This window comes from Lynx canadensis, chromosome C1 (genome assembly GCF_007474595.2).
Source record: "Lynx canadensis isolate LIC74 chromosome C1, mLynCan4.pri.v2, whole genome shotgun sequence".
NCBI lineage: Eukaryota > Metazoa > Chordata > Mammalia > Carnivora > Felidae > Lynx > Lynx canadensis.
The window spans coordinates 147,140,353-147,165,615 of NC_044310.1; the positions used below are offsets into that span (position 1 = coordinate 147,140,353).

Consider the following 25,263-nt stretch of genomic DNA (forward strand, 5'->3'; position numbering starts at 1 on the left):
TGGTCCAAGTCCCGTCCAGGCCTTAAGATAACTTCCTGACCCACGTCCCCATCAGTGAAATAGGTGAGGTCCATATTTCACACTTAGGCATACTGTAAAGCTGGATGGCCAGACCAGTGCCTGAGGTCAGCACAAGTCTAATGTCTGCTGGCTGCCCAAGCCCGGGCCCCTGGCCAGCCACCCAGCTCCAGAGACAAGTGCCAAGACATACTATAGTGTTTCCATTTAAGGCCTGCCACTTGGATCAGCCCATCTCTGAAATTCTTAACACCACCTTTCCAGGAAGAATTTTTTTGGGGGAAAAGGGAGGTGGTGTCTATTTTTTGCCACCGCCTTCCCTTGGGCTGTCAGAGCAGTCTGCATCTCTGGGACAGGATTCTTTAAAACCACTGGGTTATATCTAAGTCACAATTAGAGGGCCTCTTTTCAAAAATATACAAACTATGTATGAGATCAGTCCTTTTTCTCATCACGTAACTCCCATCTCACACACACACACACCTCAAAAAAGAAAAGAAACACCAATAAAATGAACAAATCCACTGATTACTTTACTACCTCTCTTTAAAGGCCAAATTAAGCACAACTTTTAAACCAAGACTTTTCTTCTGCTACTAAGTGGAATGTTTTCTTCCCTAAGTAGTTTCCTCTACAGCGTTTCTCCCATGCAAGGAGCGTTCAAAACTCCAGGGAAATGAGGGGAGGAGGGGAGACATGTCTGGCGCAAACTGGACAGACCTAAGCCAGCCTAGAACCCGAAGGAAGTTAGTGAATCCAGCGGCCCCAGAGGCCCCACATCTCTCCCCAGCGCGCCCAAGGTTCTAGCCTCACTGTTTTGGTTACAGTGTTGAAGGAAGGGTTTTAAACTTGGCAAAGTACCGTGCAACATCTGTAACCACATTTGCCTTCTGGGGATCGGGAGATGAATCCCACATTCCTGGCTTTGAAGCTTTTTGAAACTGCAGCTAGGAAGAACGGAGGGCGGGAGGGAGTTGAGCAGAGTTTATTGGCTGTCTCTCCAGCAGAAAATTCCTCTTGGAAGAGACGGATATTTTGAGGGTGGGGGTGATTAGCCCATCCCTTCACTCCGTACCAAGCTCAGCTGGGAAGGTGAGCCCGTGGCCAGGCGGCCAGATCGATTTACAAGTCAGCGGCGCACACCCTGAAGGAGTTCACTACACACACACACACACACACACAGAGCCACACGCGCACACTCCGCAAACCAGAGACCCCCCACTCCATGCCTCTGTCCTCTCCCATATCCCACCAGCAGTTCAGGCCCAAAGCAAGACAGTTTTGTTCCGCGGCTGCTTCCCCCACCGAGAGTGGATGAAGCTTGGGGGAGAAAGGAATGAAAGCGAGGGGGAGGCACCGCAGACGCCCACCCTCCCACCCCCAATCCCAGCCTCTTCTCCAGCCAGGCTCCCTCCTCCCACGGTCCTCCCGGGTCCCGCGGCGCGGCCGGCGACCTGCCCTCACCTCTGGTCCCGCCGCGGCCGGGGCTGAGCCGCGGGAGGCGGAGTGCGAGCCAGCCGGGCGCTGCAGGTCGGCGCGGAGCGGCGCGGCGCGGCGCGGGGCGGGGCGGGGCGGTGCAGCCGGCGAGAGAGCCCGGAACTCTGCGGGGCCGAGGGCCGGCGGCCGGCCCCGAGCGGCGGCCGCGGCGGCTGCAGCCGGGCGGTGCGTGCGGCCACGGGCTCCCCAGCCCTCGGGCCGGCGCGGCTGGCCGAGGAGCAGCCTGGCAGCGGCGGCGGCGGCAGCGGCAGCCACCCGGGGGAAAGAACCGGGGGAGGGAGGGGAGGCGGGGTGAAGAGGAGGAGGAGGAGGAGGAGAGGAGGAGGAGGAGGAGGAGGAGAGGAAGGGGAGGAGGGCGGGCGGAATAAACTTCCCGAGGCGCAGCGGCACGGGCTTGGAGGGCGGCCGCGGGCGGGGCGGGCGGCCGGGGGGGAGGCTCGCCCGAGGGGCGGCGGGGGAGACGGTCACTGAGAGTAGAAAAGTTCCCCCGGCGCGGAGGAGGAGGCTGCGGCGGCGGCGGCGGCTGCAAAGAGCAGGAGCCGGAGCGGGAGGAGCGGGAGGAGGAGGAGAAGGAAGTGGCTGCGGAGCGCTCGGCCAATGAGTGTCTGGAGCTGTGATTAACCAGGCAGCAACACATCATCCCGGCGCGGATCCAGGGAGCGGAGGGGAGAGGGAAGGAGGAGGGAGGGGCAGTAAACGCGAAAACAGGAAGGAAGACGGACGGGGGAGAGAAAGCGAGAAAGAAGAGCGGGAATGGACGACCCGGAGCGGACGAGGTCTGGAGGGCAAGGAGGAGGCTGCGAGAGATGCCGACGCGGGGCTTCAGAGGCGGGGCGGGCGGCGGCGGGGCAGGCCCAAGCCGGGCTCCCGCGGCCGGGGTGGGAGGAGGAGAGGCCGCGCGGCGCGGGTGAGTGCCCAGGTAGGCGCGGGCGGGGCCGTCTGGACAGCTCCCGGGGGCGCGAGGGGGGGAGGGCTGCCTCCCGGGCCCCTCGACTGCGGGCGCCCGGCTGGGGTCCTGCAGGTCAGAGAGAAGCCTCAGTGTTCTCATCCAGGCCATTTCTGACCTGCCTTCAAATCCCCTTCCACTTTGCTCATTTCCTTGCAAGGTCTGGGGTTATGCAAGAGCTTACCATTTTTGCAGTCGGCCTCCTTACCGATAAAACTAAGCGGGGAGAGGGGGAGGAGGGGAGCGCGCGGGGGAGGGGTCTTCTGCAGTCATCTAGCCCTGTCCTAGGCGCCAGGGGAGCTTACTGTGGAAAGGAAGGAACATTCCCCGCCGCAGAGAGGGCTGACAACCTCGGTCCTAGATACACAAAAACACTCCAGTTTCTAAATATATCCAGAGCATCAAAAAGGCATGCGAGGATCAATTTTGCATGGTGCCTGCTGAGTGTAAGGAAAGCACCAAGCCATTTCCTGGCCCTCTGGAAGCTTATAATGTACAGTCCTATCACAAAGCAAAAATAAAAGCATGAACCAATAAATGGGGATACCATAAGTATTTTTATCTTACAGGTTTCATTCATGCAGCAGGCATTTATTGGGTGACTGCAGTACTAGCAAAGGTGCAAAGGAAATGGAAGATCTGGTCCCTGCAGGTCAGTTTACAATCCAATTAGGAACGCAAGGCCTATATACCTGAAACACTCTAGAAAATCCATACCCAGGTATTATTACATAGCAAAAGAGTAGAAGGGGGGGGGCATTTTTTCATAAAGGGAAAGACAATACCTGTATGCCTGGTGAGAATCAGGAGTGGGAATCCCAGGCAATCAAGCAAAAGTGCCTATATGCATACCTACTCTGTAGAACATTAGAACAGGACCTCTGTGTCACTTAACTGAAGCTCTGCCATTTATAAACTGTGTGACCTTGGGCATGTATTTAACCTCTGTGAAGGGAATAAAGCCTGTTTCCAGGTTTGTTGTGTGATTCAAATGAAATTACACTTACATAAAAGCTTCTCAAGGTGCTGTGTGAACGTTCCTCAACTGGGTACGTTTCTGGAGCTCTCATTTTACTGGCCTCTTCTTGGTGGCCTTTGTAGTCTCCCAAAGGCTGTAAGCTCCATGAGGGCAGGGGCCAGGTTTGGTGGTGTTCACTGTGTATCATCATCATGCCTAGCAGAGTGGCACATGTGGGTGCCCAGCAAAAGTTTGCTGAATAAGTGAATAAATGAACTAATGAATCCTGCTATGCTTTTAACTGTTCATTTTATGTGTTCCTTCAGTAGTGGTCTTGTGTGACTGGCTCAATGCAAAACCCTCTAACTCGACCTTCCTGTGACTAACTTGTATTCCAGGTAACTATCTGGGAGGATTCAAGGTAGTTCTTGTGGGCTTGTAACAATAAATTGATGATTTCACATGTGTGTACATGTGCATGTGTGTGTGTGAAGCAGGAGGATAGATACGCAAGGGTATAGCCCGTCACACAAGCCCTCGCCACACAAGGATACAGCCCAGATACAGTCCTTTGCCTTTGGATACCTTAATCCAGAGTTGCTCAACCTAGGTACTATTGACATCTTTGGCTGGATAATTGCTGTGGGGTGTGTCCTGTGCATTGTAAAATGTTTTGCAGCATCCTTGACCTCTATCCATTAGATGCAAAGAGGATGCCTTCTCTCCACAGCTGTGACATAGTTTTTACTTTTTTGGTTAACGTTTATTTATTTTTGAGAGAGAGAGAGAGAGACAGAGCAGGTGCAGGGGAGGGGCAGAGAGAGAGGGAGACACAGAATCCGAAGCAAGCTCCAGGGTCTGAGCTGTCAGCACAGAGCCCAACATGGGGCTTGAACCCACGAACCATGATATCATGACCTGAGCTGAAGTCGGACATTTAACCGACTGAGCCACCCAGGTGCCACCTCCCCACTGTTTAACATTTAAACATGCCTCCAGACATTGGTAAATGTCCCCTGGAAGCAAAATTGCCCCCGATTGGGAACTAGTGCCTTACCCCAACATCTAATCCATTGATTTAACTCTGGTGGAGAAATCACACAAGTAAAGTAACTTGAAAGAAAACATCTTCTGTTATTCCAAGATTCTTAGATCTCTTCCATCATATGTTTCAAGGAGCACGACTCTTGTTAATTAATTGCCTGCTGCATTGTGAATTGGCATCTCTTCTGTTTTCTGCATATCCTCCTCCTTTACACCCAGATCAACATGTTCATTTCTAAAAGTCAACAGCTTTCAAAAACTATTAGGAAACAGAGTCTTGAGCAACCTAAGAGTCCTGTATAATATTTCCTATAAAATTTGGAGAATTTGTTCCATAAAATTTTGCAGCAAGTGTCCCTGTTACAATTAAGCTCTTGGACTTACCGCACAGCCTCTCTGCACTCAGGTTGTAAGTGATGTAGAATATAAATTGTGATATTTAGAAATTTTTTCATTTAAAATATTTAAGTAACTACTTGAGTGATTTTTTCTTTCATCCTGAAGCCATTTCTCTTTGGTACCGAAATAGTTCTCCTTTCATAGTGGTATAGAGAACGTGGTTTATTAAAACCTATAAAGCAAACATCAGCTTAGTTGTACATATCAGCTTCCAGAAGCAAGTTCTTTAGAATGTTTGGATGTTTAGAGCTGGTGTTGTTGTTGAAAATCCTGATGGGCTGATAAGCTGCTGTTTAGTTTCTAAAGATTTCTTGAAATAAAAAATAAAGATTAATGGTTGAAGAAATGAACTAATTCTGATAAGTCTGTTCACTCAGTGTGGGCATGTAGAACCAACAACAACAACAACAACACACAACCCTGTTCCTAGCACACATCAGTACTGTGTTTACAAGGTGAGCAGACATTTTCGTTCAGCAAGACAATATCATCTGTCTCATTAAATAAGTTATTTGAAACATTGGTTTTATAGCTTTGTTCGTATTTCATTTTGGTTTTACAGTTCTGTAATGGTTATAAGCATATGGAGATTAGTTCACATCCAGTTTAGTGATTATTCACACTTAAGTTGAGCATTGAAGACAAGGTAGGCATCCAAACTGCTTAAAAAGAGGGCAGACTTTGAGGATTGGATGTGGCTTATGGGAAAGCAATTTCTGTTTTGTTAGACTGGAAGTGGGACTCCTACTCCAGGGATCTCCGAGTTTTCTATAAAATCCATGGAATTTGTGGTTTTGCTTCAGTTAATGATATTTTTAAAAGAAATTAATATCATGTTAATATGATGCATATTCTGGGTCATATGAATATCATGTAGCCATGATCCTACTACCCGTTTTTTGCCATGTACCTATAAGAATATGTAGTTTATTGAAATGATACTTTTATGAATATAATTTAAGACATCACTGAAGGTCTGTGGAGATTGTTTTCTTTTTAAAGGTGTCCTTTATAGGACTCAAATTATGAGAAACAGTGACCCAGCTGCGTCATAACTATCCTTGGAAAATGATGAATTTATTGAATGACAACGATATGGAATTTATTCCTAATCCTAAGGTCCATAAGAAACCATTATTGCTTTCCAAAGATGGAAGTAACTGGATCAGAACAGTAGAGGGATAGAAGGGAAAATCATAACCTGTTGGGGTCACTAGAAATCCTATCAGTCGTGGCACCCTTTCCCCAAAAGGTAAACATTTAACCAGTCAGGGCAGACACTTGTTTATCTTCCAGTTAAACTTTCCCAGGTGTATGAATGACTCATTAATTGTTCATTTCATACAAGACCTTTTTGGCCACCCACCATATTCAGGGAACTGTGTTTGCTGCTCAGGGAGTCCTCAAGCTGCCTACAGCTGCTTCCCACTGGGAAAGTTAATCCAGACACTCTGAGCACAGCGGGTTACATGCAAACTAGCATACAACTATGGGCTGACCATGTGATAAAAGAGGCATTACAAAACCATTTCAGAAAGGAAAGATTATTCATTCAGCAGTGTTGAGGCACCAGGAAAGTAAACTGTTAGTGCTCCCTCTCACACCATTCCTGAAAATATTTCCAGAGGGAATAAGAATTAACTTTTTTTTAACTGTAAGTTAACTCAAAGCAAATATAGGTAGATGCACATCTTCGGATGGGAAAAGGACTTTGTACGTAAAAGCTATAAATAAGATTGGCTGACTTGACTTTGTCTCCCATCCAAGTACTAAGTACTAACCAGACCCGACCCTGCTTAGCTTCTGAGATCAGGTGAGATCAGGCACGTTCAGGGTGGTATGGCCGTAGACTGGTTGACTTGACTTTGTAAAAATTTTTCCCTAAATTTTTTCTTAGGAAACAAATAAAAGGAGGGGAAAAGCCAAGTAGTGAAGCTACCTACAACCTATACTCAAAGGGTTAAAATCTTTAATATATTAAAAAAGAAAAACTTAGGAATCAACAAAATGCACCCTTTAATAGAAAGCTGGTCAGATGTTATGAATAGACAAAAACAAAATAATTATGTGTGAATATTAGGGAAAAAGTTTAAAGATTCAAGGAAAGATAATATAAACAAAACTGAGATAAATATTCCAGATAATTTTTCAGCAAATGAACATATTCCCTATTGGTAAGACTGACTTTATAAAGGATGCTCAGTTGTTGCGGAGAGAGTAAACTGGAAAACAATTTCTTGAAGATAATTAGTAGGTGATATGTATCAAACCCCTTAAACATATTTCTACCCTCTGACACTTTAATCCCATGTCAGGAACTTATGCTATGAAAATAATCATCAATCACGCAAAGATTTGTATAAAATGATAATCATCTACTAATTTTGGAAATGCCAACAATAAAGCACAAACTGAAAAAAATGGATGATAAAGGTTATTTTTGGTTCCATAATCCTTATAAACACATGAATCTCTCATGTTCACATATCCTTAAAGGTGAAAAACTAGAGGAAAATATTCCATGATGTACAGTAACTATCTTTGCATCATGGATATGTTTGACTTTTATGTTCTTTACACAGGTCTATGGGTTCCACCCTCCCTATAACATATTACTTTTATAAGCAGAAATTAAAAAAAAACACATTATAAAAGGAGAAATGCAGGGCGCCTGACTGCTCAGTCAATAGAGCATGAGACTCTTGATAGTTCAAGCCCCACTTGGGCCTAGAGCTTACTGAAAAATTAATTCATTAATTAATTAAAATAAAAGTGGAAATGCACATATTTTAAAAGAGTCTGGCAATCATGGAACAAAACCTAACTGGTGAAAGTTACATATGAATTTATACTTGCGAAGTGGGAGGTAGGGTGTAGAGAATGGAATTCAAATTTGGCATTTTCTGTGCTCTGCAGGAAGGTGCATTTCTTTCAGAAAATCATTTCCCGGAGGGCTCAGCCTTATCTCATCCTTTGCCTGCATCTCAGTCTGTGACCCATTTCCTTGTAACCTTGAGGGCTAGATGCTCATCAGGACTGTCCGTGGTCTTGCTCACATTCTGAAGCTGCTTGAGTTTCTAATTTACTTAACTACGGTTAATTTAGCTATGTGGCGGAGATGTGGATTTTAAAAGCTAGTCCTGTGGATGAATGCCCTCAGGACTATCAAATTAATTTCTTCCTCAAATTAAACAAATATATTTCAAATATAATTGTGTGGTTCTTGGTAGAATCCAACATCACAGAGGCTTTTCATTTTTAGGGAACATTCTTTTGCCTGATTGGTCCCTCTGAGCATTGGCATCATGAAGACATTTTCATGGATAAGAAATCAAATTAATTTTCCAAGTCCTAGTGTAGCCCCACTCTACCAATATCTAAAATCTAAAGGCTTCCTTTTTATTAACCTACTTTTGTTTAATGAAACTCCAGAGATCAGCTGCTAAGGTTAATTACATATAGCAGAGAACTAGCTATGTGACCTCAGGCAGATAACTTCAGACTGTAGAGCCTCACTTCTCCTCAGGTGCAAAGTAAGGGATGGGTTGCATTTTGGAGGTCTCTCTGTTTTGAAATTACACAACTTGAGTTGGAAGTCCTAAAGAAGCTTATTATCTGAAGTTGCGGATGCTGCATTTGACATTTCTGGGGGCGAAGAGCTTAAGACTTCCAGGAACTGACAGAAGCCAGGGTGATAGGAATCAAAGGACCACGTGGACAAACGGCCTTAGAGAGGACTGAGGCGGCCTGGCCCAGTCATGCAGGTCTCAGAAGAAATGTGCAAGGGAAGGGACTGAAAGGGGCTAAGCAAGGGACTGAGTGACAAGCTTGCTTAATTAACATCACTTATCATTACAACCAAGATATGTATGTTCTTCCATTAGCAAGATTTCCCAGATGATTATTGTTTAAAAAAGAAATACAAAATATGCATGTGTGCAAAAGGATATATTGTATAGTGAAAAATAAATTCCAGAACTACCAGCTTCTCAGCTAGCCACTTCCCTCCCCTAATGCCAGCTTCTCTATATCCTTGTAGAAACGCAGTAGGCATAAAACTATACCCATATTCCCATTTGCTTTAACAGGGATAGTAGCATGCCATACACTCGTCTATCCTTTGCTCCCGTATCTATCAATAAACAGCATATCTTGATAAATACTTTGCTATTATAACAAAGCTATTATACCAAATTTCTGTTATTGTGCCCCCACGCAGGGAAGCAGAGACTCGTAGAATCTAAAATTGGAAGGAACCAAGATCTCATCTGGTCCCAGTTCTGTCTCTTACATAAAAAAAGTTTGTCCCTGCGGGGGACCTGGCTGGTTCAGTTGATAGAGCATTCACCTCTTCGTTCTTGATCTTGGGATCGTGAGTTCAAGCCCCACGTTGGGCATAGAACTTATATTTTAAAAAGGGGGTGGGCTCCTGGGTGGCTCAGTCTGTTAAGCATCAGACTCTTAGTTTCAGCTCAGGTCATGATCTCATGGTTTGTCAGTTCAAGCCCCCCAGTCGGCTCTCATGTTGACCGTGCAGGACCTGCTTGGGATTCTGTCTCTCCATCTCTCTCCGATCCTCCCCCAATCGTGCTCTCTCTCAAAATAAATTTAAAAAAGAAAAAGTTTGTTCCTGAAAATCCTGTGATTCCTCAAGTTCTCATGGCTCCTTAAAGGAAGGCTGGAACTGGAACTTGGTTGTCCTAATCATCCTTTGGTTTGATTATACTTTTTGTTTGTAAAGTTATACATGTTATAATTAAAAATATTTTTTCAAATGGTATGCATTGTATGATCTGATTTTCATCTTTAAGGAAGTATGTATGATGCACAGAAAGGAGACTATAAGGCCATGCACCAAGATGCTGGCAAGTAGCCATCTTGGGATGGTAGCCATACAAGGGATCTTTCACTTTTTTATTTTTACAGCAACTTCATTGAGATACAATTCACATACCATTCAGTTCACTCACTTAAAGTGTACAATTCAATGGTTTTTAGTATATTCACAGAGCTGTGCAAATATCACTACAATCAATTTTAAAACATTTTTATCACCCCCAAAAGAAACCCTATGTACATCACCATATTTACACTTTTTACTCTTGTGTCGTATTTCCAAAACATTTTGCAGTGATTGTTATTTTTGTAATAAAAATAATCTATTAGAAAAAAATTAAAATAGGGGCGCCTGGGTGGCTCAGTCGGTTGGGTGTCCGACTTCAGTTCAGATCATGATCTCACAGTCCGTGAGTTCAAGCCCCGTGTCAGGCTCTGTGCTGACAGCTCGGAGCCTGGAGCCTGTTTCAGATTCTGTGTTTCCCTGTCTCTCTGCCCCTCCCCTGCTCATGCTCTGTGTCTCTCTGTCTCGATAATAAATAAAGAAATAATTTTAAAAAATTTTTTTAAAAATTTAAAAGAACAAAAAAAAAGAAAAAAAATTAAAATAATGCCATATTCGCTATAAAAACCCAGAGAGAAAATACAGACAAGTATTTCAAAGAAAGTAAAATTACTTAATTTTACTATTTCCAATATAAACAGATATAATATTTTGGATAATTTTCTTTTTATCTTTTCTGTGGATATATATATATTATACATAAATACACATTGTTTTCCTTGCTCTTCTTCATTATATTATGAACATTTTCCTAGGTTATTAGATATTCTCTGAGAGTATGATTTTTGGATTGATTTAAACCCCTGAAGGTATCACGTTGACAGCATTGCATTGTTTTCTTAGGATAGTTTCCTAAAAGTAAGAATCTAGGTCATATTTCCAATTGCTAGGTGGTTTGAACTGTTTCCAGGGGCTTGTCTCACTCACCACACCCCTTACTGTCTCTGTTACGACCCTCTCTATTATACTTGGCAATTTGGAAATTAAAAAAAATTCTGTTTTCATTTGCACTTATTTGATTGCTAATGAGTTAGCACCTTGCTCATAAATACATCAACTGTTTGTATTTTTCCAATTTTCTTTTCAGTTAATGCCCTTTACCTATTGTTCCATTGGAATGTTAGCGTCATTTTTATTGATAAGAATATAGAGAGCTTTCTCTTTTTCTTTCCTGCTGAGCACTGAGCACGTAGACATTCCATCTATTAATACTTCTAAAGATTAACTTGGTTTCCAGTCATTATTTCCCACATCTTTGCAGTGGGACTGGCTACCTTCTTTAGGGGGACTCTACATTTTCTAGCGTACTAAAGAGATTGCTAGGGATGAGGTAGGGACCAGTCTGTGCAGTTCCTTACATTTTGATAAAATGGTTGTTTGCCAATTTCATTCCCAAGCTCCCCAGAATATATTCACTACCAATAATATAAAAATGGCATTAATAAGCTTTTGATTTTCCCAAGTAGCCATATAGGTTGTGTTCAACCAAATTCATCAGTCCCTATAAGGGATAATGACATCAATGCTGGATCAAACAGCACCAGGGTGTAGAAGATACACCTACATCTCACTTCACTTTTCTCTCCAACAAGCATGAGTGGTGACACCAATGAACAGTCTGAAGTTTTAAGTCTAACTCAGGTCCTCTTGATGCTCCAAACAGAGCGCTAAAGGTTATCAGACTCTCCAGTTCTAACAGAGAATCCTATCTGGAAGAAAGGAGTAAACGTCTCACTCTTTAAAGAACTAAACAGGGGCACCAGGGTGGCTCGGTCAGTTAAGCGCCCCACTCTTGATTCGGCTAATTTCAACTCAGGCTAGAAATCTCATAGTTATGAGGTCGAGCCCGCATGGGGCTTGCACTGACAATGCAGAGGCTGCCTGGGATCTTCTCCTCCCTCTTCTCTCTGCGGCCTACCCCGCGCTTGCTTGCTCTCGCTCTCATCTCAAGACTAAATAAATAAAGTTAAAACTAAATAAATAATAATAATAATAGCTAAAGTGTTCTACTGATTACATCTAGAAACTGGAGTTGCAAAATATGAAAACATCTGCATCTCTCGATAATGGAATGGACCTTGGAAACAAAGAAATACACAAACACCAAGAAAAAGTGTTGATGAGAGTGATTATTCATGGATAGAAAATGGCCATATAATGTATTTGATTACAAAACAAAAAGAGAGAGAGAGAGGAAAAAGACAATTTATTGATCTGGGTGAACATACCACAACCTCGTGTAGAGCTGAGATGAGCTTTTCATTTACCCAGGCTTACTCTGCTGCTGCTAAAGGTCGGGGTTTCCTGTTGACAAATCAAGTGTAGATTTGGTGACAAATTTGTTCTGTTCATCAGAAGTTCTTCCACTGTGAATTGTCTACTTCTTGGTTTTCACTGATATATCAGGCATCGATAAAATGTAATAACCAGAACATAGCCTTAATTTGATATTACTTGATTTTGAAAATCAAAATAGCTTTATATTTTGTTTTTATTTTTTTAATGTTTATTTATTTTTTAGAGAGAGTGAGAGAGAGAGAGACAGAGCACGAGCAGGGGAGGGGCAGAGGGAGAGGGAGACACAGAATCTGAAGCAGTCTCCAGGCTCTGAGCTGTCAGCACAGATCCCGATGCAGGGCTCGAACTCACTAACCACGAGATGATGCCCTGAGCTGAAGTCAGATGCTCAACCAACGGAGCCACCCAGAAGCCCCTGAAAATGGCTTTATATTTTGACAGCCATCACTATTCAGTCTTTGAAATACAATGATGGGGTTTTCTATTTTGAAGAAAATTTAGAAATGATTTAATACAGCTTCCAGGTTTTCTTTTTCCTTTTTTTAAGATTTCATGATATGGGTGTTTCTTTTTAATGAAATTTTCGAACAGAAAATAATCAGAATAAACAGAATAATCAGAAAGAGAAAAAATAGGATAATAAACCCCATACACCTAGCACCTGGGTGAGCAATGATCAAGATTAGCCTGCACACATTGCTCCCCACCTTAGCTTTTGCAAATTATTTGAAAGTAAACTTCAGCCACCATGGCATTCCATTCCTATGCATTTCAGCAAGCATGTCTAAAACATATGGACATTTTCTTACCCAGCCATAATGCCATTATCAAATCTAACAAAATTAATGATTACTTGGTACATTCAATTCCCGGTTGAGATTCTAATTGCATCGACTTTCTCAGAGAAGTCTTTTATCAGATCAGAATGCAGACAATGACTTTTTATCATTTGGCTGTTTGGCGTTTTATAAAGTCTCCTTTAATTTTGAGATCAATTCATCCTTCCATCCTCCCCCCAACTCCACTCCGTTTTGTTGGTAGTGGTGGTGACGCCATTCAATTTGTTGATAAGATCAGCTCAATGGGCTTCTCCACTTTACTTTCTGTTGAAGAGATGCAGGCTTAAATAATGAATCCCCCCAGAAGAGGTAGTGAATCAATACAGAGTGGAATCTCCTAATCCCATTCTATCACACCTTCCCCATATCCCATGTTGCTATCCCACAGTTTTACACCATCTCTGTCTTTAGCATTCTGGTGGTTCAGAAAACATTAGAAACGTTTTTAAACTCTACTTCTGCCACGTTTGCTGACATTTAAAATCCCCAGTATTTTCCAAAAGTTAGTCAGGACTTAGAATTTGCAGCTTGCTTTTCCCTAAGGCCTGGCCCATTAAAGTTACTCTATAACTGTTACTTTCTGAAAAAATGCCAAAACTAATTCAGAGACTCAGGTTGTCCAAAAAACAAAACAAAACAAAAAATCTCATAGCGGACCAATGAAAAGTGCTACTGCTTTCACTGGGAATGGGAAGCAAAACTACTCCAACAAAATTGCACAGACACACAGACCAAAAAGTAGACTCAAGCACTAAAGACGTAGAAAACCTCAAAAACAAATTGACTTACTATAGCCTATTTTCGTCAAGCAGGGATATATTTTTCTGTTGATGATATGATTAAGACGTGAAATAAAGTGTGGTCATCGACACTTTATATGTTCCCAAGAAGCATGGAGGTAGAGGGGACATGGTGGAATTGAGAGCAGAAAAAACTCCTCACTCATTTCTTACAGCCTCCAGAGAAGATGGAAAGAAAAACAAAAACTTAAATCCATTTCAGCAGCTCTGGCTTTGTCCTTTTTAACAAGTCAACCAACAAATCATTTCTTTAAAGCCAGTTTTAGCTATTACAGACTTTTATTTGCATATGCTCCATGCATTCTTCCTGTGTTCTAGAATATTCTGATTAGGAATTGTTGCTTTCAACCACCACAACTTCCTCACATAAAAATGAAAAAAATTCTTGGCTACATTTTCCCCTCCTTCCTTATTAGGCTGTTAAAACAGGGGTCACCTACCACTTTGTGGGGTTTGTTTATTTCAATCCTTAAATATATCTGAAGAGATTTTAAAATATTACTTGTTACAGTGGAATAGATTCTGCATGGTTGCTGCTGAGTCTTTTTTTTTTTTTTAGAAAGAAGGAGGAAAAAAACCACATTGTTTTGAAAAAACATGTTTTTAAAATAATTTTATAGATTGCAGATTTTGTAAATGATCATGTTAATTGTTGGAAGGGGGTTCCCAACCTTGTTAATGTCCCCTTAGCATCAGGCTTTTGTTCCCCAGCGTTGAATATGTCATTTTCTCCCACAGACTGCATTTCTAGGGGTATAATTGCTGTCTCCATGTAAAAGACAACTCATGTGCATAAATTTCCACTCACTGAAACAAGACTCTGCCTCCCCTAATTTTAATGCAGATGTGATCCAGGGGGTAGAGTTACACTTACTTCCCCAAGCAAAATGAAACAGATTACACATTAAATATTGTCTTTGGAACCAGGTGCACAGAAACAACCAATTACCTAGACAGCTCATCAAGTCCTGATATGTTTACCACATTGTTTTTTGTTTTCTCTTTAAACATTTGGTGAATTATTCTGAGGCTTTCATTTCTCTATAATGAACAGAATATGCTTATTAATAAAGGTCCCTTTTGTGTGATTCATTACAGTTGACTCACAAAAGCCTTTAAAACCATGTCTGAAAGTTTCTGAACTGAACTTGAGTTCCCGTGAAGACAAAGCCTTACTGCTACAAAGAGGCTACTGCTTCTGGTTCATCTTCTTTCCTAAATAATGGATATCCAAAAATCACTTAAAGGAGAAGGGACGTGAATTTGTGAAAAGAGACGGAGGGAGGGTGCTTCTGTTCCCCCATTTGATATTTGGAATTGTTCATACTTAAATAACAGTATCCATATTATCAGGTTTTGGTCACTGCTCATTATAGCCTCTTGAATTTTGTGCATATCATTACTTCTTTGGGATTTTTAATTAATTGAAAATGCTGATGAATTCAAGAGCTCTTTCAAGACTCGTTCCTGTTATTCCAAGAGACTTTTACCACTTCCTGAGGAGGGACTGTTTTAGATTTCCACAAAGTCATTAACCTCCCAAAGAATGTGAAGAATAAATAGAATGGGGTGGTGCAAAGATGTAATGGGTACAAACTCTTAGGAAGGTCGAAGGCAGGGGATCTGTGCGGGTGTGCCTGACGGTGAACAGAGGGGAGGGAGGGTTGGGCCTAGGCAGGAGGAAGATGTTTTTGGAAACCTTACGGAAAGGCTTAGTGGTGAATGGCCTGGAGATCAACCATCTGCTGATGGAGTGGTTATGCACCACTGACTTACTGAGGGTATCCCAGTCTTTAAACTATGTATCCTCTGAGCTTCCGATGGAAGTTAGGGGGAGCTCTAAGCAAAGTAGGTGAAAATGTACAACAGAAAAAATTCTACCTGTGCGTATGCAACCAGGTTGCAGAAACTGGGCATAAATTCTATGTGCTTCTTTTTAATAAAACAATTTGAGACATTTTAGAGAAGGGTGAAACTTACAGGTGTGGGAATAGAAAAAAAAATACTTGAAATATGGACAATGCTGAAAGTTACCCTCATTCATTAGGGTCAAATTGGAAGTTGGTATAAGGTCTGTGGAGGGTAATTTGACATTATATTGCAAAATTACAAATGCACCTATCCTATGATCTTGCAATTCCATTCTAGATTCCTAATTTCCTACACATATCCTCACCCACCTGTGAAATGATGTATGTACAAAATTTTCATTGCAGCATTACATGCAAAGGTAAAAGGTTGAAAACAACCTAAATGTATTTTTTTAATTTTTTTTAATGTTTATTATTTTGAGACAGAGAGATACAGAGAGGAGCAAGGGAGGGGCAGAGAGAGAGAGGGAGACACAGAATCCGAAACAGCTGCAGGCTCTGAGCTGTCAGCACAGAACCTGATGTGGGGCTCGACCCATGAACCGCGAGATCATGACCTGAGCTGAAGTCAGACGCTCAACCAACTGAGCCACCCAGGCACCCCAACAACCTAAATGTTTATGGATAGGACACAGTCCCTAAATTGTGATACACTTCTTACAGTGGAACACCATGAAGCTTTTAAAACAAAATAACAAAGTTCTGAATGTATTGATATGATTGAGCTCCTCAATATAGTGGTTAAGTGGAAGGGGGTGGGGAAGCAAAGTTCAGGAAATTGAATTACATGCTATCATTGAGTTAAAAAGGAGAAATAGCCATGTATATTGGCTAGTACAACTGGACAAAAATTCTTGAAGACAGTGGTGGGTGAGTGGGAATGGAAACAACAGAAAGGCAGGGAAAAGGGTGTTTCACTACTTTGAACAGGAAAAAGTTCAAAGTTTAGAAGAAAAAAATTGCTAGGTCTGGAGTGAGGCAGGCCTGGTTCAGTGGACCGGTTTAGCCCTTTCTGACTCCATAAACTTCATTTCCTTGTCTGCAAAGTAGAGAAGATATATTACCTGTCTCATGAGGGAGCCGAAGACATTAGACGACGGTACACATACAGTGTGGGGTGGTGTGGTCCCTCGATATGGTCAGTAAGTGCAATGGGTTTCCGTTACTCTTCTTATAATACCACCTCCACCTTTCTTACAAATCACTGGGTATTTGGGGGAAAGGGTGGAAAAATCACAGTGGCAGTTAAGGCAATGATTACATTTTCATCTCCAAAGGGTCTGCTGAAGGAATCAGTAATCATCAAAACTATTTTGGGACACCTGGGAGGCTTCAGCATGAGTCTTTGGCTCAGATCATGATCTCTCAGTTTGGTGGTTCGAGCCCCACATTGGGCTCTGTGCTGACAGCTCACAGCTCAGAGCCTGGAGCCTGCTTCGGATTCTGTGTCTCCCTGTCTCTCTGCCCCTCCCCTGCTCCTGCTCTGTTTCTCTCTCTCTCTCAAAATAAATACACATTAACAAAATCGTTTTTAAGCATTTATAGACCACTTCTCTGTACCTGGCACTTCTCTCTTCGCAATTAACAAATAAGGACCCTCTCCTGGGTGTCCTATCATGCGCATCTCTTTCCAAGTTCTGAAGGAAACTGGAAAGACACTTATTTGTCTGACTTGGGGCAAGTGCCTTGCTCCAGGCCAGTCAGTGATGTCCACACTGGAAATGTCAGCACTCACAGACACCACATTGTTGGAGCAGGGAAGGGAGGTGGACAAAACACAAGAGACCTCAACTGCAGACGTTTTTGTAGTATTTCTGACTTTAAAGGGGGGATGGTGGGGAGAGGGAAGAGAGTGGGTATTCTGTGTACTACCTACATGAGTCTGGTAGCAGCCTGCATGTTTTGCCCTGGGCAGACAGTGAAGGAAGATGCTGTTCCTTGCAGAAATATAGGTGTAGCTTAGAGCCTCAAATGCCCGACCTATGAACTTAAGAAAGCAAAGAGTGGGATTGCCAAGCAAATGGATACAACCTTGAATATATGAACTTGAGATCTCCGGGAGTCCACAGATAAACTCTAAGTGGCCCTCAAAACCCACAAATTGTAAGCAGGAGTTTGTTTATATATAAGAATATACATTTTCCTGGGGAAATCCATAAATTTCTCCAGATTCTCAAAGAGGGCTGTGATCTCAAAATGATGATAAGCCCCACTAGGTGGATGGTGATAGTAAAAGCAGGGACCCAAGGGATATGATTCATCCAACATGGGACCCTGAGGCTCATACAGCCAGGCTTTTCCAGAAAACCATAAAGAAAGAATTAAAGAACCACTGCTCTGCTACAGTTGCTTTCTAAGCCACCATTCTTGTACTTCTGCTTTTGTTTTTTCATATTCACTTTCATTTTATTTTAAAAAATTTTTTTAATGTTTATTTTGAGAGACAGAAAGAGAGAGAGAGACAGAGACAGAGTGTGAGCAGGGGAGGGGCAGAGAAGGAGGGAGACAAGAATCCAAAGGCAGGCTCTAGGCTCTGAGCTGTCAGCACAGAGCCTGATGCAGGGCTTGAACTCATGGACCGTGAGATCATGACCTGAGCCGAAGTCAGATGCTTAACCAACCGAGCCACCCAGGCACCCCTGCCATATTCACTTTTATTATTCCTTACTGAATGTTCTTCTTTAAATTTTCATTTTGAAACTTAAATGCCTACTTTAGGCTCATCCTATGAAAAAATATCTGGGAAATCATGGGTATGTTGTGCTATTGCAGGGTTTTTTTTTCCCCTAATGTATATTAGAAGAAATTTCTTTCTTTTAAAATTTAAAGATGTTTGTATAGTTTCCAAACCATTCACTGCACGCACAGAGGTGGGCCCGTGGCACTTTGGAAAACCCTGTTTCTAAGTATTCTAAAATTCACATCACACATTCCATTTTATAGAGAAGGAAGCTGAGGCATGAGGCAATTAACGTAACTTATTAGAGATTCTAAGCAAATGTGGAAAAACTTTAAGTCAGGTCCTGGGCAATACCGTATCTGCTAATGACTTGGCCATGCTGTCTTTCTTATTGCTCTGCAGGACAGTTCAGAGAGATTTCTAAATGCTCTCACATTTCCCCACCACCACATAAAGAGGACCAACTAGGCTAAAGTACAAACTTGATCGATTTAATACTCTGGTAATGATCCCAATAACTGAAGACTCGGGGCGGGGGGGGGAGCCCGTGAGTTTCTTTCTACTGAAATTCCATCTCATTTTTATTTTCTCTTAATGTTGTTTTTTGAATCCCAAGTTCCAAAACCTGTCCCCTATTATGCAGTGCAAACGAGAACAGATGGGGGAAAGTTATGTTGGAAAGGGCTTTGGAGGGCCCACAGAGAAGAGAAATATGACTACTCAATGTGTCACACACCAACTTGCAGCTGCCACCAGCCCTTGCACACGGATGCGAGCCGCGTATGGAACCAGCCCGCGGTGCTCAGAAGGAGCGGGCAGACTGCAGCAAGGGAGCGCAATTAGAGAACAGTCACTTTATTGTGTTTCCTTGAAAATATGAATAAAGAGCATAGCAGCGGCACAGCCAGCAAAAGAGAAATAAATCCGAAGGCCAGCCTGAAGGATGGTTAGCAATACCCCCCAAGCGTCCCAAACGTTAGCCGATAATTGGCTTTACCCCTGCCTTTTATATCAATGAATTGCCTCCGCCTTCCTCAAAGTCACCACTCAGGTCTTCTCTGTGTCTAGGAATTACTCTTCTAGAAAGGTCATACTAGCTTACATGCCTGATGTAGCTTCCAGCAAGTGTTTGTGTTTTTTTTTGTTTGTTTGTTTGTTTGTTTGTTTTTTGGTACCCACAGGGTGGTTAGGAGTTCTCTACATGTTTCCAGGGGGAGGCAGTTGATCTGGTTCGAAGGGCACGTCTGCCAGTTACTAGCTATGAGACCTTCAGCAAGTCCCCTAACTTCTCTGAGCCTGGGACCCATCCCTATAAGACAGAGACAGCATGACTTACTTTTGAGGGTTTTTTGTATTTGAAGAAAGGTATATAAATTCCTAGTGCAAGATCATCATTCGATACACAGCAAATATTTTGCTGTGATTATCAGAAAACATAAAACATGCTTTCCTCTTTTCCTTGAATTCAAAATAAAGATACAGAGAAAAAAATATATCTATTTTAATGTATGTACATATATACATACACATGTATCCCTGGGAATCTACGTTGAAAGTAAGTATAAGGTAAATGTCATTGACATAGTTTATTCAGATGGTGACTCAGGTCATAGAGATGGTATCTGTGAACAAATCGTCATGTAACAGTTGTGTTACGTCCTACAGGGACTTCCTCTGAAATCATGCCTGTCTTTGCAAAGTACGTATGCAAAGACTTTATGTCATAGAACATTCTTCGTCCCCAGGGCAGTTCGTAAATATGTCAAAATCTCTATGGGAGGGTATTAAAATATGGTTTCTCTGGGTCCACTCCACACTATATTTTCAACTTTTTAAGCTATGGGATTCTCATTTTGAATAAAAATGATGGTGATTCCTGAGCACGCTAAAGTTGGAGAGCCACCTTCTGAAGAAATAGGAACAGTGATCATGCAAATTTTGAGTCATTTCCAGCTGCCTTTCCTCTCCCACCACCCACAGCCAGGCTCAGAAATGCAGCAATTGCTTGCGAGGCAGAGGTTTGGATCTAGTAGCTTTGGCTTCTGTTCTCTTGTTTTTGCTTGGTGTTTAGTTAAGGCTGGACTATTCATACTCTCTTTGTCCATAGGAGATATTAGCTTGCTTATAGTTTATCCTAAGAGGATGGCCATGCATCCCAGTTTGCCTGGGGCAGCCTGAGTTGCCCAGCATGTTATTAATAGCACTTCTTTGCATTATCAAAAGTGTCCCAGTTTGTATGATTAATATATCATTCATTACCTTGGAGGTCTAGAGGAACTTTGATTAGCACATGTAGGACATGAATAAGGGCTGGCAAAATGTCTACGCTTCCTATCACTAGTATGGGAAAGATACACTCAAATACCATCAGCAACCACAAGGAGGTATGTTGGGCTGAAGTAACGTAGGAAGGCTGAAAGAAAATTATACTTTTTCAAGTTATTCCATAAATTGGTATCTAGAAAGAAGAGCATGAACAAATTAGGATTCTATACTAGTTCAATGTCTCCCTTCTCACCCAAGCTGCTGAACAAGAAAGCATGGATCTTGGCTCATATCAAGTTAGATAATAAGCCCATTTTTCTGTTTACTGGCTGTGACCTTGGGCAGTTATTCACATCCCCGAACCTTACTTTACTCATGTCTGAAAAAGATAACAAGGCTTACATTGGTTGTGAGGATTTAAAAAACATAGGTATAAAATATCTGGCACCAATGGTTAGTGCTCTGTAATGGTGATTCTGACATTATTCTTTCCATCATGCCATGGCATTGTGGTTCCACCAATAAACAGGACTTTTAAAATAATGAGCCCCTTATAAGAGGAGTCATGAGGATGCTGTGTAAATGGAATAGATTCTAGGGTATAAACCCCTTTTTCTTTCTATCTTTTCTTTTCTTGTACAGAACCATAGTCATACTATTTCGGATGGAAAAAAGTAAGTGGGTAAAGGGAAGGAGAAAGAAAGAAGAAAAGAGAAAGAAAAGAAGAAAGAAAGAAATAAGAGGGGGAAGGAGGAATGAAAAGAAAGAAGAGAGGACAAGAAGAAGAAAGGGAAGGAAGGAGGAAAAGAAGGAAGGAAGAAGAAAGAGAGAAAGAAAAGAAAGAAGAGAGATTAAGAGGAGAGAGATGAGGAGAGAGAGGAGAAAGAAAGAAAGAAAAGAAAGACCAGAAAAAGGTAAGGAGGGAGAGAATGAGGAAAGAAGGAAAGAAAAAAGAGAAACAAAGGGGGTGGGATGTGATCTCCAGCCAGCAAAATCTGTGTAGAATTTGGCCTAAGAACTTCCCCAAAGGGTCCTGCAGTTTTTGGGGGTCTAGGGGTGGGAGGCATAGTCCATCCAATGGAAATGATACTACTGTTCATCTAACTGTTGCCTTGCAGCCCAGACTGCTGTTTGGGTGGGCGGGGATGGAGAAATACTACTCTGTAAAGCTGAGAGTTTGAAGTGAGACAAACACAATCTGGTAGTATACACAGGCATTATTCACCCTGATGACTCACTCTCGTTGGCTCACACACAGCAGAAGCAAGAGGTAACATCAGTGACCTTGAAGAGTTGGCCAAGTATAGATCCAGCCCTAAGGCCTGATTTTTCAAATGAACACACACACACACACACACACGTGTGTGTGTGTGTGTGTATGTGTGTGTGTGTGTGTGTCTATGTATGTCTGTGTGTGAAGAGAGAGGGAGAGAGAAAGAGTGAAAGGATTATTCAACTAAATAATAAGTATTTACAAGGAAATAACCATCACATGAGTAGGTCTCAGTTCAATGCACTAAGAAGGTAGCTCAGTGTAGGAACATTTAAATAAGCATTCTTACCTAGGAGTTGAATATGAATCCAGTCCCTATTCCTGGGCTCAAATCTTTCTTGTTCTTTCATCATCATGACTCCATGAATCCAGTTTGTTTAGAAGAATCTTTTCTATGTTCCAAACCACACACTGCTTTATGCTCACAGCCTACAAATAAAATTCAAACCGATGCAGTCCCTAGGTCTTTGACAACATGCAATGGAAAGCAGACAATAAAAAGGTGCATCAGAACATACAGATGTGAGGCAGCTGCAAAAATGGCAAACAGAGCTATGGCTGTAGACCAGATGGTCCTTATGGTCCAGCAAAAAAATTAACAAAATCAACGTTGGAACCCAGCAATGGTTTCAGGTTGGTAGAGTAGTTCTCGATTGTACATTGAAGCCTCCAAGAAAAATAGAAGCCAAACCATAAAGTTATTTGAAGCTAACAAAAAAAGAGCACATTACAGGAGTGTTAAGCACTAAACAGCTAGGAGTAGAAAGGGTTTCTAGTTATGGGAGATACCTCATGGAAAAACCAGGGGTGATAGGGAAGCATGGCATTATAAACCTTGAAGAATATTCAACTGATCACCATATTTGTCTGGACAAATGAGGATTGGATCGGAAGGGCTGTAAAAGATGGCTTAAAAATAGACTTGGGACAACTGGCCTCATATAGCTTATTCTTGCTGTAAGTTTCCAAAGGTTATGATCTGTTTTGAGTTATAGTTTTCCCTCAGTGTTTTCCACTTTAACTTTTGCTTTTCATGGGTACATATCTGTTATAGGAAGTAAGGTACAGTTTGCACAGTTTCATAGCTATAATTAACCAAAAAAACACTTAGCGTCTTTTTTTTTTTTTTTTTTTTTTTTTTTTTTTTTTTTTTTTGCAATGAGCAGAACTCAACACAGGCCCAAGGAAGAGGAGACTTCATTATAAGAATAACATGTGTTTCCCAGATCTAAGAACTGGCCTATGAGTGGTTCTCATAAACAACTGGAACCACACTTAAATACTCTTTTGTCTTTGCGTCTCCATCAATCTGCTTCATTCTCCCCTCTTTCTGACTCCTAACCTATTTCTGGTGCTCATGAGTATTCACAGGAAATACACCACCAAAAGGCCACAAGTTCACATTTCTTCCATTTTCAAAAAGCAGCCAGATGAAGCTTGACTCTCTTAGTCTAATTCCAAATTCCCTAGTAAGGGCTAAGTTTGGGTCAGGTACTTATTCCTGAATGAATTAACTGTGACCATAGGGTCGCCCTGCATTAACTTTGCTCCCATCATATCCATGTTTGTTTAGGTGTGAGGAGGCAGTTCCTAGAAAAGGATGGTATTATCTGGAGACAAGGTATCTGAGTATTAAGTTGCTTTGGGCTATAAGTAAGAGGGTATTTGTTATCTCGTATAACAAAAAGGAATGTCTGAAATTTGGCGAATCTGAGATTCAAGACAATTCAATCCAACCAATATTCAACAGTGCCTAGTACTGTTTTAGGTGCTGGAGACGTTTGAACAAACAAAGCAGACAAAACATCTCTGTCTTCAGGGAGCTTATGTTCTATGATTGGTTAGTTCAGTGACTCGATAACACTAACAAGTTTCTAGACCAAGTTTGTTTTTTATTGAATTCTGCCAAACCCAGCATGTCAGCTATAACCCTTTCTCACAAGAAGAATCAAACTGAAACGTACAAAGCTTTGTAATTTACCTGAAGTCACACAACTACTAAATAAAGGAATAATGAGCCCAGATTCTTCCACCCTGTGGTGGTGCCACTTCTTGCCCTGAGGCTGGAGAGGAGCCCTGCCTCCCTGAAGCACAGGGCTACCTGGACACCTGTAACAAAATTGGGGTCTAAGATCCAGGAAGTGATAAGGGATGGCTTCTGGAGAGGGAACTACAGTGATTTCTGCAGCCTGCTGCATTGAGACTTCTTGGACGAATGGATCTCTAAGTCTCAGGATTGACCATTTTATTTTAGTCTGGTTAGAAGCTCTCTCAAGGGTCATGGTTAGGAGATCAGGAGAGAACCTGAGGTGGCTCACACCAGAATCAAGGCGACTGTGGGTCAAGGTTTCTATTTGCAAAGGCAGTGTATCAGCGCAGAAGGGTTGGGTGCTGATGGCCATGTCAAGAGGCAGTTTCCTAACCCCAGAATAAGCAGTTTGATAGGCAGAAAGCATACAAGCTGGAATTTAGAGGCTCTGGGCATCAACTTCTACAATGGAACAGCCAGAAAATTCTTTAAGTATGTTGGGCTTATTTTGGCAGAGGCTGATGAAATTGTCATCATTTGACTATAACCAAAAAGGTGCTTCTGCAGCTCAAGTTCTCAACATTGCTATAGGTGACTACTATTCGGTTGGTGGGAACTACAACATTCCGGGTGGGGAGGGGAACATGAATTTAAACAGAATTTAGATTAAGTTTAATAATGTAGAAGGAAGAGGAGGGGCGGTCATAAATAATTACTTCTGTGAAATACAAACTGGAGATATAACATCTATTTAAAGAAAACAATAATAAACCTTTACACTAAGAGACAAGGAGGAGTGCCCTGGGTGGCTCAGTCTGTTAAGCGTGGGACTCTTGATTTTGGCTCAGGTCATGATCTCATGGTTCGTGAGTTCGAGCACCGCGGGCTCTGTACTAACAGCACAGATCCCACCTGGGATTCTCTCTCTCTCTTTCTCTCTCTCTCTTTCTCCCCCTCTCTTTCTGCCCCTTCCTGCTTGCATTCTCTCTCTCTCTGTCTCTCTCTGTCTCTCTCTCTGGAAATAAATAAATAAAACCCTTTACAAAAGACAGAGACAAGGAAATCATCAAAAATGCTGATTAATACATAGAAGGAGTTCAATTGTATTTGCAATGTTTCATTTTATGCACCGAGTGGTGGGTACATGGGTACATATTTTATTCCCCATGCTTTCCTCTATTTTTTTCTGAAATCGTTCATTAAAAATACGTTTGTTATCATTTGCTTTTTTGGAATCTGTTGTTTGTGATTTCATGCATTGTCATTAATGAGAGAGGTGGAGAAAAGACTCAATTCTGAAGTCTTCTTCCTTCTAGAAAGAAAGACGTTGGGTCCCTGATTTTAGATCATTAGCAATATTCCTCATATCTTTGCAAGTTGTGGCATTGCCTTTCTCTCCCGGTTCCCTCCCCCCTTGCAATTTTTCCCATTGCATTTGGGAACGCA

At 42.1% G+C, this 25,263-nt stretch overlaps 1 protein-coding gene and 1 long non-coding RNA gene across 2 annotated transcripts in view; one reads left to right on the top strand and one right to left on the bottom strand.

Moving 5' to 3' along the window:
• Window positions 1-1,519, bottom strand: part of ACVR1 (activin A receptor type 1) — a 143,125-nt gene extending 141,606 nt beyond the window's left edge. The window contains exon 1 of the mRNA XM_030326403.1: window positions 1,483-1,519. The gene's annotated coding sequence lies outside the window, so the exon portion shown is untranslated. The remainder of the gene's footprint in view (window positions 1-1,482) is intronic.
• A 1,514-nt stretch (window positions 1,520-3,033) lies between these two features.
• Window positions 3,034-25,263, top strand: part of LOC115521982 — a 56,876-nt gene continuing 34,646 nt past the window's right edge. Inside the window, exon 1 of the long non-coding RNA XR_003971219.1 lies at window positions 3,034-3,113. This is a non-coding gene — a long non-coding RNA (uncharacterized LOC115521982). The remainder of the gene's footprint in view (window positions 3,114-25,263) is intronic.